This window comes from Centropristis striata, chromosome 4 (assembly GCF_030273125.1).
Source record: "Centropristis striata isolate RG_2023a ecotype Rhode Island chromosome 4, C.striata_1.0, whole genome shotgun sequence".
In the NCBI taxonomy this organism is placed as follows: Eukaryota; Metazoa; Chordata; class Actinopteri; order Perciformes; family Serranidae; genus Centropristis; species Centropristis striata.
The window spans coordinates 2,037,473-2,051,910 of NC_081520.1; the positions used below are offsets into that span (position 1 = coordinate 2,037,473).

A 14,438-nucleotide genomic window follows, 5' to 3' on the forward strand; every position below is an offset into this window, starting at 1 on the left:
AAATAAAGGTTTTGAATGCTTAAATATCATCTTTGGTGTTTTTAATATGCCCCTCTGATTAAACACTGGCCCCTGCTTAGCCCCCAACAGTAAAACTGGTCTCGAACCGCCACTGCTGATAATAAGGGTTTTATTTTGAACGTCCTGAGCGGAGGTCCTGTTTTTTTGTGTCTCTCTCAGACTTGACAGCGGTGGCGGAGGGAGAGCAGGCGGAGAGACAAGCAGCAGCAGCAGCAGCAGCAGGAGGAGGTGGTGTTGGAGGAGGTGGAGGAGCTTCACCTTCTGGAACAAACAGGAAGCAAGACAACGCTCCGACCTGTCCACCTGCGAGATCTGCGCAAACAGCGCGCCGTGGCACAGCTGTGGGCCGAATGACACACACACACACACACACACACACATGCTGCTTGTATGTGAAACTAGTCAGTCTGTCGTGAAGAGAGATTAACTTCCAGCTGTTGGATCGTCACAGACATTCTTCACCCACCGAACACCGGAGAGAGACTAAAGGTAAGACACAGCTTGGACACATTTTTAGCGCGGAACACTTTTCTCTTTGCCGAGTCACGCAGAACTCCGCTCATCAATCTGTCCATTGAGTGTCGCATTATATAAACTTTACCCTTTAACCCAGCATAACTTAATAACTTCTGCAGCAAAGTAGTTTCTCAGATAAAAATGAATCTGGTGCAATTGTAATTTGCAATTTTATCTGTAATTGCCATAAAGCAAAATTAATTGTGATGCGTGGCGTGAAGTTGCAGTTTTCTGAATATCATAATAGTTGTTCCCTTGTATAATATTAGCCGAATTATACCTGGAAACCCTGTGGATTTGTTAACGATTACAAACTGTCTACATGTTTAGTGGCTTTAGCTGCTAGACGAAACAACAACAAACTTGTTATTTTTCATATTGAGTTATGTTTGTTCCCTCCACGGGAACAGAATGTAGCGTTCCGGACTGATTGCACCTCTGTAACTTTACCTTTTGGCTCTGAAAGTGTGTTACATGTTAACATTTTGACTACAATGACTGAGGCACTTTAAAAAAAAATCTATTTTAGTCAGCTACGTCACAGGCTTGAACCTCTAAAAACTTGAACTGTGCAGAAACTTTGATTAAAAGTTATGTCATTTAATGTTAAATGTCCTCTAAACTCCCTCTTGATCTTTTTGTTACTGACTCCTGGGCCCTGGTCCCCCTGGTCCCCCTGTCAGGAGACACTTATCTCTAAAAGTAGTCTATAAAAGGCCACACTGCCTCTAAAAGTGTGTCACTGCTGACTATAGTGTGTCTGTTGTATTGTTGAGAAGTGGACTCACAGCAGAGCCACATCTAAAGAGGATATGAAACTTTACAGAGTGATTTATGGAGTCAGCTTTTCTTGCCATGTCCATATTAACCTTTTGGTGTTATTTAGGACAGACTGTGTGTCTTTGGTAGCTGTTAGAGCTTCCTGATGTGCTGATTCATAGAAACCTGCATCAATCAATCAGTTATGGATCGAGTTTGAGCCTTATTTTATCGTTAAATATTAATAAAAACCAGAATGAAAGACGTTTAAAGAGGCGGTTTACGTTATTTTGCTTCTGGGTGACTCGACAGTTGGGTCACTTCTTTAGAACTGTTGTGGGTTGGATTCAGGTTTTAGCATGTCTAGCTACATAGCCATCCTCCTCCTTCTCACTAATATTATTTATGGATCAGTGCCAGCTGTTTGCATTGCTGTTTTATAACCTGTGTGCAGGGAAACTGTGACTGTGTGTGCTCAATTGTATTTGTTTGACAAGCAAAAGTCTTGAACACATCCTCAGGCTTTGAGTTTTCCTAAAAAGGGAACGTTTAGCTCAATCTGTGTCAGTGGAGACAGTCAGTAGGTCTGTGGTGATAATATCAGACAACACAAGGGCCATGAAACTAATGCAGGTTAGCTGACAGGAGTGTGTGTGTGTGTGTGTGTGTGTGTGTACATATCTTATCTTACAGTTTGTTTACAGCACCTAGCCACTGTATTGGGGTTTCACAGGGTTGGCTATAATTTAAATTATATTGTATTTATAGGATTTAGCTCTCCAAATTAACCCCAAAAAACATCTCCATCTGTTATTTTGTGTTTCATATTTTTATTGATGTGTATACAAAAAAACACAGAGGGACATACCTACATCAGGGTGCATTGGTGTCGACATTAAACATGTTGTACACATCCTTAGATTTAAATTGTATGATTTTGAGAACAAACAACAGTCACACAAAACGAAACCAAATAGACTATACAGTGTTTAGATATTTAGACATAGTCTATATAAAATGAATAAACTGACCACATAAACATAACAGATAAAATACATAAATACTAATAAAAGAGAGAGGGGAAAGAGGAGGAAGTAAAAAATAAATAAATATATATATATATATGTGTATATATATATATATATATATATATATATATAATAATAATAAAATAAATAAATAAAAAGGGAAAACGGTTGCCATTTATCGTAATCCATCTGTTATTTTACCAGTATAATCATTTCCTCAGTTTATATTTCTAGAAATGTACTTATGTACAACTGTGTACACACACTGATATATATGGTGGTATAAATTATTTACATTGTTTAGTTTGTGGAAGAATTACTTGCTTGTATTTGGTGGGCATCTTGTTTTTTTTAGCAAAAATATTCAATATTGAAGCTCACTGGTTGAGCACAAAATACTAAGGAAAACTAAAGAAAATGCCAAAAAGGCCAATATTACAATATGGAGTTTACTGGGGACCAACTACAATCATTAGACCTGGGAAAAGTAATTTGGTTTAATGCTCTTCACATTGATATTCCAGTCTTTGATTTAGGTTGTGCCAAAAACATATAAATTCCCTGATCATGACATATCACCAACCCCTAACCTTGTAGTTCCAGGTGGTTGTTTGAGGATTTAATTTAATGTGTGAGTCAATGTCAAGTCAAAGTTTATTTATAGAGCACATTTAAAAACAACCTCAGTTGACCAAAGTGCTGTACAGTTATTAAAATAGAATAAATCATACACAAATAGGTATAAATAAAAACAATAAAATACTAAAAACAGTAAAACAATCAAATAAAATAGTAACTAGTGGTGAAAATTCAGGATGACAATAGATTATAAAATTTTTCGCTATGTGTGACAATTTAAAGTTTCATGAGTTTTGGGGTATGTTCAGGCAGTGAAAAATGCGATCATTTTGTCACGAGAATAATAAAAATAATAAAAATAAAAATAAATAATAATTCGAAATACAATAGGGACCTCGCAGGATGTTGCCTGCTCGGGCCCTAATAAAAGCTCAATCCAAAACAGAGTTAGAGATAAAAAAAAAAGACAAATAAAAGGGTAAAAAAAGTAAAAAAGAAAGCCAAGGATGTGACAGGTGTGTTACATGTTACAGGAGAGAAGAAAAAAGCAAATATTTGCTGATAATTGTTGCATTGCCGCTGAAATATTGTCTTCCCAGCTGATGATTATGGTATTTTGTTCAGGCAACAATGCTGGCTGCCCTTGGCTGGGCGGGGTCTGTGGTCAGGCCCCCTCTGAGGTTAAGTTGGAGAACACTGATAAGACTAACTGAAGTCACTCCACAGACATCAGCCAACAATGCAGCTATTTACTCCAAGCCAGATTTAGTCCCAGAGCAGGCCTCTCCCCAGAAACTGGGTCCAGATGAAAGCAGCATTCTAAATAAGCGTCCCACTAAAAAGGAAAAAGAGAAGTTTTGCAACTGTGGTGACGTCACTGTTCTGTGTCATCTGCCTCCCAAAGTTGAACAGTATACTGTAAAGTGAGGCCATTTACTGTGGGAAGCTTCTGATTTGTACTTTGGTTTATGTAACTCAGTCTATCTTGTATCAGAGAGAAAATGAACCCCAGCGTTATAGTCTAGACCAGGGGTCTCAAACTCAAATTACCTGGGGGCCGCTGGAGGCAGTATCAAAATGACCAAAAAAGACACAAAATGACCAAAAAAAGACACAAAATGACCAAAAAAGACACAAAATTACAAAAAAAAAGAAACAAAATGACCAAAAAAGACACAAAATGACTGAAAAGACACAAAATGACACAAAAAAGACACAAAATGACACAAAAAAGACACAAAATGACAGAAAAAAACTAAATTACTTAAAGAAGAAACAAAATGACCATAAAAAGACACAAACTTATTAAAAAAGACACAAAATTATTTCAAAAAGACACAAAATTTGCACACGCAAAAAGACACAAAATTACCCAAGAAAAGACACAGAATTATTTAAAAAGACACAAAATTACCCAAAAAAGTAATTAAAGGGACCTTCCACACACAACACGGTAAAGTGCCATTTATATAAAACTCACATTAAACTTTCATATCAAGCTGGGGGCCACAAAATATCGTCACGAGGGCCGCAATTGGCCCGCGGGCCGCGAGTTTGAGACCCATGGTCTAGACAGATTTCAGAATAAAGGCCTCCTATAAGAAGTGAGGAGCATTTATGGGTACAAGTCAGGAACCGGCCTACCTTACAGATCTCAAGGGTGCTGAGTCCAAAAAAAATGGTTCCCAAGCGAAATTTTGAGTTTTTGACCTTCTAATTTGTTTATCAAATGGCCACTAAATTGCCCATCTTGCACAGTGATTGGACCATTTCCCCTTAGTTTTTTTGTAAGTAGGCAATCAAGATGAGGAAATTAAGTTTCTAGATCTATAGTCTAGGGTCAGAGCAAGAATATAGTGGAGGCTCAGTGCCTTTATTATGTATATATATATATATGCAAAATACCAACTGGAACATTTAAAAAGTGATATTGATTGAATATTTATGTCGGCTTTAAAAAAACCACACAAATAATGCTTAATTTCACCTTAAAAGTTGGTATTTTGCATATATATAAATGTACATAAAAAAGACACTGACCATTTTTTTGGGATTCAGCACCCTTGAAATAAGTAAAGTAGGCCGGTTCCTGACTTGTACCCATAAATGCTCCTCACTTTCACTTTTTGGACAGTTCCGTCTAGACTATTACAGGGTTAAAGCTCAAAGCATGGAGGCCTCATCAGGTCTCAGCATAAAGCAGACCAGCAGGGTGTTCAGTACACTCTGGACATGTTTGGACAGAGGTATATTCTTCACAGCTTTGGCTTTGCTCCACCATGTTGGATTTCAAATGAAACAATGACTGTGAGGTAAAAAATGCTGAATATCAACTTTTAAGGAGCCATACTGGGTGACAGATGTGAGAAAATCATTGTTTCACATCAGATGCAATACTGGAGTACACAGCAAGACATTAGCTGTGTTTCCACTAGTCTCTGTTCCCATACAGGTACTTTTGTAGCAGCTAACCAACAGAGTTCCAATGTTACAACAGACCAACGCAGCAAGCAGTGTTGCAAACTTAGTGACTTTGTCGCTATATTTAGAGACTATTCAGACCCCACTAGCGGCTCTTTTAAAAAAAAAAAGCGATTAACGACAAATCTAGCGACTTTTTCTGGTGTTATTGGAGACTTTTGCAGACTTGTTCCTACTCTTCTTAACACAGGGGTGTCAAACTCTGGCCCGAGGGCCAAATAAAATATCACTGCGGGCCAAATTTGGCCCGCGGGCCAGAGTTTGACACCCCTGTGTTAAGAAGAGTAGGAACAAGTCTGCAAAAGTCTCCAATAACACCAGAAAAAGTCGCTAGATTTGTCGTTAATCGCTTTTTTTATTGCGAGGCAATACCAAATTATTATCTTATTATTGTACTATAAAAGCTGACCTGCCAGTATTATACGGCGCATTTACTGCTAATACTACAAATCCCACAATGCCCTGCTGTTGTTTTGGCGCGTCAATCAGGACAGGACCCAGAAACGCTCCTCTGTGACAGTCGTCATAGCAACCTCAAGCTAGAGCTGTCTCCCAGCTACCCCTTCCCAAAAATGGAGAAAAGAAAGGCAGAATTTATTAAAAAGTTAAAAAGTTTATTTTGATGTTTAAATCAGAAGGATGCAAATAGAAAAGAGGCATACGATTTTTATTTAATTTTTATTTAATAAATTAATGACATTGATGTGTTTTTTATTTGAAATTTGATTTTACATGTCTGCACTATTTAGTTATATATTGTATGTTTATAAGCGTTGCTGGTTCCATATTTAATGTTAAAGCAAAACATGTTTGGTATATATTAAAAGGTTTATTTGTTCAATGTTGGCCCGCGATTTTATTCAAGTTTTAAATTTTGGCCCATTGTGTATTTGAGTTTGACACCCCTGTCTTAACAAGTAGCAGGCGCCGTCCCAAAGCACTCACAAGCGGCCCAGTTCTCCCGCAGCAGTCTCTCCCAGCTGCAGTCAGAGCAGGAGATGTTAACCCCTCAGCATCCAACTTGCAAATGAATCATGCATGCGCAAAGTCGCCGCCCCAACCATATCCAATCAGTCGACTAGTCAGTAGCACCTCAGAAAGTACCTACCGACCCAAGGCAGGTACTTTCTGCCTTGGGTCAACTTTGGGAAGTTGTCAAAATAACGCTGCAAAGATGTTTGATATCAGTTCAGTTCAGTTTGACTGAATACTTTGTTGGTCAGTCTGTGGGTTTGACTCTCATTGTGGAGAAATAAAAAGACTGAAGTGAGATGAATAGACTGAGAATTTTCTCTTATTTGACAAAACAATTCTTGATTTGAATTGAATTTTTGTGGACACAAAATGGAGTGAAACAGTTAAATCACAATATATTGTATCACAATACTCACCAAAGCGCAAAAATGATTAAAATCGCAAGAATATTGTATCATGACTCAAGTTTGGGGATAAAATTGTATACGCTGATTCACACCTCTAATAAGTAAGCAGCAGTATGCACGTGACAGGTGACAATAAGTGTTGGTGCACAGTGTCTGACTGGCTTTGTGTGCACTGAACTAATAGTTTCTTCTACTTTCTGAATGTGTGTCTCACTGATCTCACCTGCTGTGTTAGAGAATATTGGCTAAATGTTGCTGGAGCTCTGAAAGGCAGCGTTATTGAACCGCACAGAGACTTAACAGCAGAAAAGCATTAGTGTTTTTCAATGCATCTGTTTAACTAACACGTTGAAAGGAACGCCTACATAAAGACCCAATTTTGCAACCTGAGTTCTATTATCAGCGTCTTTTGTTTGGAGTGAAACACCACACGGTGTGTGTTGCAACAGTTGTCACTCATTATTTCTACTATCCCCATTATCTTCTCTTTTCTCCTGTCGCTGTATGTCTCTATGCCCCCTCACACTTCCTGCTGTTATACTTTTAAAGTAATCACCACTCATTACAGTGAAAGTCTTGCATAATATCCTTTCAAAGAGTAGCATGAAAGGGAGTCGGTTGATGTTTTTTCTGCGCGTGTGTACAAGCTGGCTTTCCCACTTTCTCTGCTAGCTTACATGATAACAATTGTGTATTTTGAGCTGCACAATCTCATCAACTAGCAGCACTAGGGGAACATTCAGTATTGTGCAAACCAAGGTTATAATAGTTTTGTTTTAATTTCGTTGTCAATTTTTGTTTTCAAATTCAGTTAGTTTTACTTAGTCTTTACTGTGAGTTTGCTAGTTTTGATTAGTTTTATTTTTTGGAAAATGCTTAGTTTTAGTTTAGCTTTTATTAGTTTTAGTGTTAGTTTTAGTTTTTTTGTAATGGGGTATTTGTTGGGTGCCAGATTCAATAAGGTCACAGTAAATGTTTCCTTTATTTCCTTTGTCTGATCCATCTCAGCCCCAATAAGTTTATTAAGTCATAAAACCAGATAGATGAAATAGATTTCATACCAACCAAAAAGGTTTACGGATGAAAAAAGTTGACAAAGACGAAAACTAAGGACATTTTCACTCTAATTTTAGTTAGTTTTAGTTAGTTTTGTAACCACAAAATACAGTTTGTTAGTTATCGTTTTTTAAAAACTCTCGTTTTTATTTTTATTTCAGTTAACGAAAATGTGTTTTCAATTCTAGTTTTCGTTATTTCGTTAGTTTTCGTTAACTATAATAACCTTGGTGCAAACTGTACCTTTACTGCTTGTTATAAAACTGTGCATAGAATGGAAATTGCCATAGCAAGAGATATGACAGAGTGTGAGGTGAGAGCAGCTTGTTGGAATTCTTCACTTTGCAGCACAGCAGGCCGGGACCTGCCGAGGAATGCTGGGAAGACAGCAGGAGAGACGTAACGAAGAGAGAAAGAAAAGCCACAGATGGAGCAGTGAAAAGACAGAGAGAGAGAGAGCTTAAATGTTTGATGATGGAGTATACACTGTAATATAATGAACTAATGGCTCCCTTTTTAATCCATTTAATTTGTGCACAGAGCAGAAACACATTAAATCCGACTGTAAAAAGAAGTAAGATGCAGCAGATGCAGATGTGGTCAGAGACACATTTCAGTGTAAATGCCACAAATCAACCCTGGGTTCCTGACAGCAGCATCCTTCCGCGGAACCAGTGGGAAGTTAATGTTTCTGCGGTACAAGCAAATATACTCTCGCTTTCTGCTTACCAATTGTGAATGAAATTTGAAGAAAAACAGACTCTCCAACAGGCTCAACAGCATCCGAGCAATCACTTATGCATGCATGCAGGAAGTGCAGACTGCCTCAACATGAGGCGACACAGACTCGTGTTCTTTGGCATCTTTGCCTTGAAATTTTGCCAATAAACAGCATTGCAGTTCTTCTGTCAGAATATTAAACCCAAAAGACAAACTATAAATGTCTTCCCACTAGGGATGGGCGTTTGGAAGAAACCTGCCAACGCCATTATCTATAACGTTAACGATCAATGAATCAAATAATCGCTGCATGGATACATGGAAAAATAAAAGATGTATATATACATATATACAATACTATGCAAAAGCCTGTTTTGATAACGGACGCTTTTATTTTGAAAGGATGAAAAGAGACTTGATCCTGTCGATCGTAAAACTAACTCAACTGAGATTAAACTGTAACAATAACGTCAAGGAGTTCAATGTTTCATGTTTTAGAGGCATGAGGTTAGTTTTCACAGTAATCTTCATATTTACATTTTTTTTGTGTTCAAATAAGTTTTAGATCAAATAAAACTCAGTAATTCATGATGGCAAGGTTTGATACAGAAAACTAGTTTTGCTCAAATAAATACTCTTATTTCTGTGTCAAAACATGCGGTTTGATCGGGATCGGTGTGCTATTACTTTTCTCTACAGAATACGAATTTTTCGCAACCTAAGTCGCGAAAAACTGCCCAAAATTTTGCATTGAAATGAATGGGACGGCCGAAAAAAAATGAGCGAAAAAGAACAATAATTGGAGATTTTTAAACGTCTACTTCTCCGGCATAATTTCACCTAGAGACTCCATTTAAACTTTAAACAGTAGACACAAGTCTTGTGTATCGGTGTATTAATCCACGTTTCGATAGGTCATATAGTTTTTATCAATCCCTGTTCAATGACTCCTCCAGATACACGTTTCTCACACACACACACACACACACACACACACACACATTGAGGTTAAAGGGCATAGTTTGAAATCTCTGAAGAATCTCATCATAGTGTACACACACCGGCAGTAGCCCCCGTGGCCCTTTCAGAATTTCCCCAGAGGAAATTTTCTAGTTGTTATTGCAACTTTCAGTTTTAAAATTTGTATCTTTATCCAACGTATTTCTCAGCTCAATGGCTTATTGACGTACAGCCGCAGAACTTAATATTAAAAAATACACAGATGGAATAAAAATTCCACGTGATCGACTAAATTCTTAACCACCATTAATCGATCATCGATTAACTATTTCCATCCTTACTTCCCACTAAAAAAGGTTCAAACCCATTATCTTATCCAACTTGTCCATTTCTTGATAATCGACCGAATCAGGCAGTCAAGACAGTCGGTGATGATGATATTTAGATTATCAACAGACAAATATCAGCATGTGAGGTGCAATGTCCAGTTACAGCAGCAGAAGGTCAACATGCAGGCAGGAGAATCAACATTTGATTACATTTAGTCTAGTTAATTATACACAAAGAGGTGAAATAATCAGTGCACTTTCCTAACTCCTCTTGTTAGGATCAGCTGTGGAACACACTCCTGACCAGGGCTGCAATTACCAACTAGAAAGTGAGTGTGTGTGTGTGTGTGTGTGTGTGTGTGTGTGTGTGTGTGTGTGTGTGTGTGTGTGTGTGTGTGTGTGTGTGTGTGTGTGTGTGTGTGTGTGTGTGTGTGTGTGTGTGTGTGTGTGTGTGTGTGTGTGTGTGTGTGTGATTAAAATCACATAGTTACGTGTGTTTGAAGCATGTGTGAGGAGTGCGCACGCTTACGCGCATGTGTATCTGTAACTGTAATCACATCAAAGATCAAAGCAATCAACAGAATTAACTGACACCTGGTCCAGCACAGTGACAGCAGAGTTGGACAGACTGGAATTTCTGGCCTCGAACAGAAAGCATTTTTGGCAAAACCATAATACCTATCATTGATCCGACTTCACTTTGAGCGTCCTGAGTTCTTCCTGAACGTCTACATATGTTTTTTTTTTTAAGAAAAATGAAAAAATAGCTTTGTTAGAGTGATCTAAAAAAACTGTTCCATCTCCCTTTTTCAGAAATCTTCCTGCGTTTTTAATATGGGAGCCAATGAGGCTGTTGGTGCGTGTTGGTGGCGCATCTCTGCGTCGTACGCCCAAACTATAACTCTGACAGCTTTACCAGAGGATTGTGAGCGAGAAGACTAATTTTCCTACGTTTCTATGTATAAATTATTTCTGTAGAGTGGAATTTGCGGCCTGGAGCGCAGTTTTCAAATTTATTTTTATTTATTTTATTTTTACTGGTCAGGCTGGCAGCCTGTCAGGAGGGCTGCAGTAGTAAACCCCCTGCACCAGGCTTGGCAATGGTTGTATGAAAACATGGGGACATCTCGGCTATAACTTGGCTACACTAATCAATCGAACAATTTTATCCATCACGCGACATCATACAAGATACAACTCCCGCGAAATGCAATTGCCCATCTGTTTCATATGCAGGAGCAGCATGTCAGCAGCACAGGAAATTAAATCATGTTCTAAACAGAATTCACAGGCTGGATATTATCACCGTCTATATTTGTGGCCCGTCTAATGAGAGGAGTGTCTGTCATCACATTTCATATTGCTATCTATAGCTGGGATAATGATATTGATTTTGTCATATGAGACTAAAGATTGCCTGTCTGGGATTTTGGTCATAAAAAATGCAGCTAAATTATTTCTGTCTTGTCTTTAATCTGAATACCTTTCATATAAAAGGGAAACCTTCACATGCAATGTTGTCAGTGTAATTCAGTTGTATGTACACTACTGGTCAAAAGTTTTAGAACACACCAACTTTTCCAGAATTTAATTGAAAATGATGCAGTTTAATGTCACAGTGTACTCTGAAATTAATGCACATTTGCAACATTTTAAAATTCTTTATTGAGCATGATAGTGTTTTGAAAGTAAAAAAAAAAAGATTCAAAATCACATTTTATGTTTGATTAAAGGACTAAAAAAAGACACAAAATGACAAAAAAGACACCAAAAGACACAAAATGATTAAAAAAAGACACAAAATGACCAAAAAAAGACACAAAATGACAAAAAAAGACACCAAAAGACACAAAATGACCAAAAAAAGACACAAAATGACTTACAAAGACATGAAAGAATTCAAGAATGAACAAAATAGCCCAAGACTCCATAGAGTTAAGTTGTTAACCCATTTCTTGTTCCCTGAAAAAGGCCTACTTGTATAATTCTGAAATGTACATTATTTTTCAGTTTTGGTTAAGCTTACCTTTTTTTATTTACCTCTGGCAGTTCACCACTTACCTTTGGACCCTTTCAAGCTGTTCATTTGACTTAAACTGCTTGATTTTCAATAAAAAAAATGGAAAAATTGGGGTGTTCTAAAACTTTTGACCGGTAGTGTATATTGTGTGTGTTAAAGTGACTGAGCTTAGCTTTTGGGTAAAATAAATGTTAATGGAGCATCCATTAGAGCTGCTTCGTCCCGGGGCTGCTGATGACAGGAGGGCTCCCCTTTTATTAACAAGCTCTGTGTGGCTTTTTTTTTTTTAATGCACTGTGAATCAATTAATTTTCTCCCCGGGCTCCTAGTTTAGCATCTGCTGTCAGGACGCATTCCACACATTCACTTGTAGCACGGTCACAACAAACTGGGAGCATGCACAGTGAGTAGAGTGCAGATGACATGGCAGGATAATCTGTGTGTCCTCCGTTCAATCCATATCTGTTTGGGAATCAAAACACAAAAACTTTTAATTGCATGTTGTATTTTTTATTTGTATTTTTTTCAAGTGAAAAACAGATTGTTTTCTTCAAAATATGCCTGTAAAATATGAATTGTCATTTCTCATTTTTATTTCCCATGTCTCCCTTAACATAAGAAGATGGGAAATGAGACAAACCAGCCCACTGTAGTTCACCACCTATTATATTTAAATTATATATACACTACTGGTCAAAAGTTTTAGAACACACCAACTTTTCCAGAATTTAATTGAAAATGATGCAGTTTAATGTCTCTGTGTACTCCGAAATTAATGCACATTTAAAATTCTTTATTGAGCATGATAGTGTTTTGAAAGTAAAAAAAAGATTCAAAATCACATTTTATGTTGGACTAAAGGACTAAAAAAGACACAAAATGACCAAAAAAAGACACAAAATTACAAAAAAAGACACAAAAAGACACAAAGTGACTTACAAAGACATGAAAAGAATTCAAAAATGGACAAAATAGCCCAAGACTCCATAGAGTTAAGTTGTTAACCCATTTCTTGTTCCCTGAAAAAGGCCTACTTGTATAATTCTGAAATGTACATTATTTTCCAGTTTTGGTTAAGCTTACCTTTTTTTATTTACCTCTGGCAGTTCACCACTTACCTTTGGACCCTTTCAAGCTGTTCATTTGACTTGAACTGCTTGAATTTCAATAAAAAACTGGAAAAATTGGGGTGTTCTAAAACTTTTGACCGGTAGTGTATATTAAAACTTTCCAAGAACAGAAGCAGCTGTCTGTGATACGACAGCTGTGGTTGCCGTGGTTATTCCATCGTCTCCGCGGATACGGTAGCTTGACGCAGTAACCGCGGCGACCCGAGATGTAAAGATATCTGGAGGTTACGCTGCCACCCGAGGGGGCTCGAGCCTCCACGCCGTAACCCGAGAGGGCAAAACCTCAGCTTCACGTCTCCATGGCAACGCTCGCTCACAGCACCGGTCCCTGTCTGCAACTGCTGATGACGCACACACACACACACACACACTCTGTCCCACACACATTCTGTCGGAGCACACGTCGAGCCTTGTGATGCCTCCGTATGAGCTGCATACATGCAGAAGTGCAATGGAAGTTCACATGCTGCCGTCTTATCCTCCGCCCACATAGCCATACATAACCGCTTATAGAGTTATTTATATAAACATGTTGATTTATGAGTCACTGTGGCCTTGTGTGTCACTGCAATATACAAGTCCTGCAGCTCTGTGGAAGGAACAACTGACATAAATCATGAAAATAAGGAATTGGAAATTTGGAAAGCAGAATTTAATGTTTTTTAACAGGATGTGGTTTTTCCAAACAATCTATTTTTGTCGATGTTTTTAAAAGAGACCTGTAGAATAAAGTGATTTTGACCAAAATATGACAATTTGACAAACCACTGAAGCTAAACAAACTATCAAAGAGAAAATGGCTAATTGGACAGTTTGACAGACAACATGCATGCACACATATAATTATATATTTTCTTTTTTTTTTATTACTTTATTGCAGGTTATGAAATTACAAATATTAACAGCTTCATCACATATTCAATTCATCCTGCCACATTTATGCATTTTTTACAAGAAGCAATGCCAAAAGAAAAAATAAATAAGTAAATAAGATATTAATTTTTAATTGTTTGCTTATTCAATTAATTCTTTCATTAAGGAAAAGAAAGAGAAGAAGAAGAATTATATATTTTCAGTTTTTATTTATATCAAGATAATTTTTACTCTTGGTTCTAAAAATAACTTTTCTGATTATTTTAGATGGCCTTAAATTAAATTTCTTGTATTAGAATGTACTCTATGAAATATTCATTTAAAAATTACATTTTTTTGTTAAACTGTTTGATTTGTTTAACTGCAATGTAATTGATACAGGCTAGCGGGCTAATGCTAGCGGGCTAACACTGTCATGTTATAACAGGGATGGGCAGCTTAAATGCTGGAGGGGGCCACAATTTTTCATCAACACCACCACAGGGCCACATATAGGACCGTGCACTTAACCAGATATGATGAAACTGCAATTTTAAATATGTGTACAGTGCAGTAACTTAACATATTTCATGCTCAAATGCATG

General features: G+C 37.4%; 1 protein-coding gene across 1 annotated transcript in view; it reads left to right on the forward strand.

The window, feature by feature from the left end:
- The first annotated feature begins 200 nt into the window (after positions 1-200).
- The window catches only part of pik3cb (phosphatidylinositol-4,5-bisphosphate 3-kinase, catalytic subunit beta), a 117,320-nt gene continuing 103,082 nt past the window's right edge, over positions 201-14,438 (forward strand). The window contains exon 1 of the mRNA XM_059332038.1: positions 201-510. The gene's annotated coding sequence lies outside the window, so the exon portion shown is untranslated. The remainder of the gene's footprint in view (positions 511-14,438) is intronic.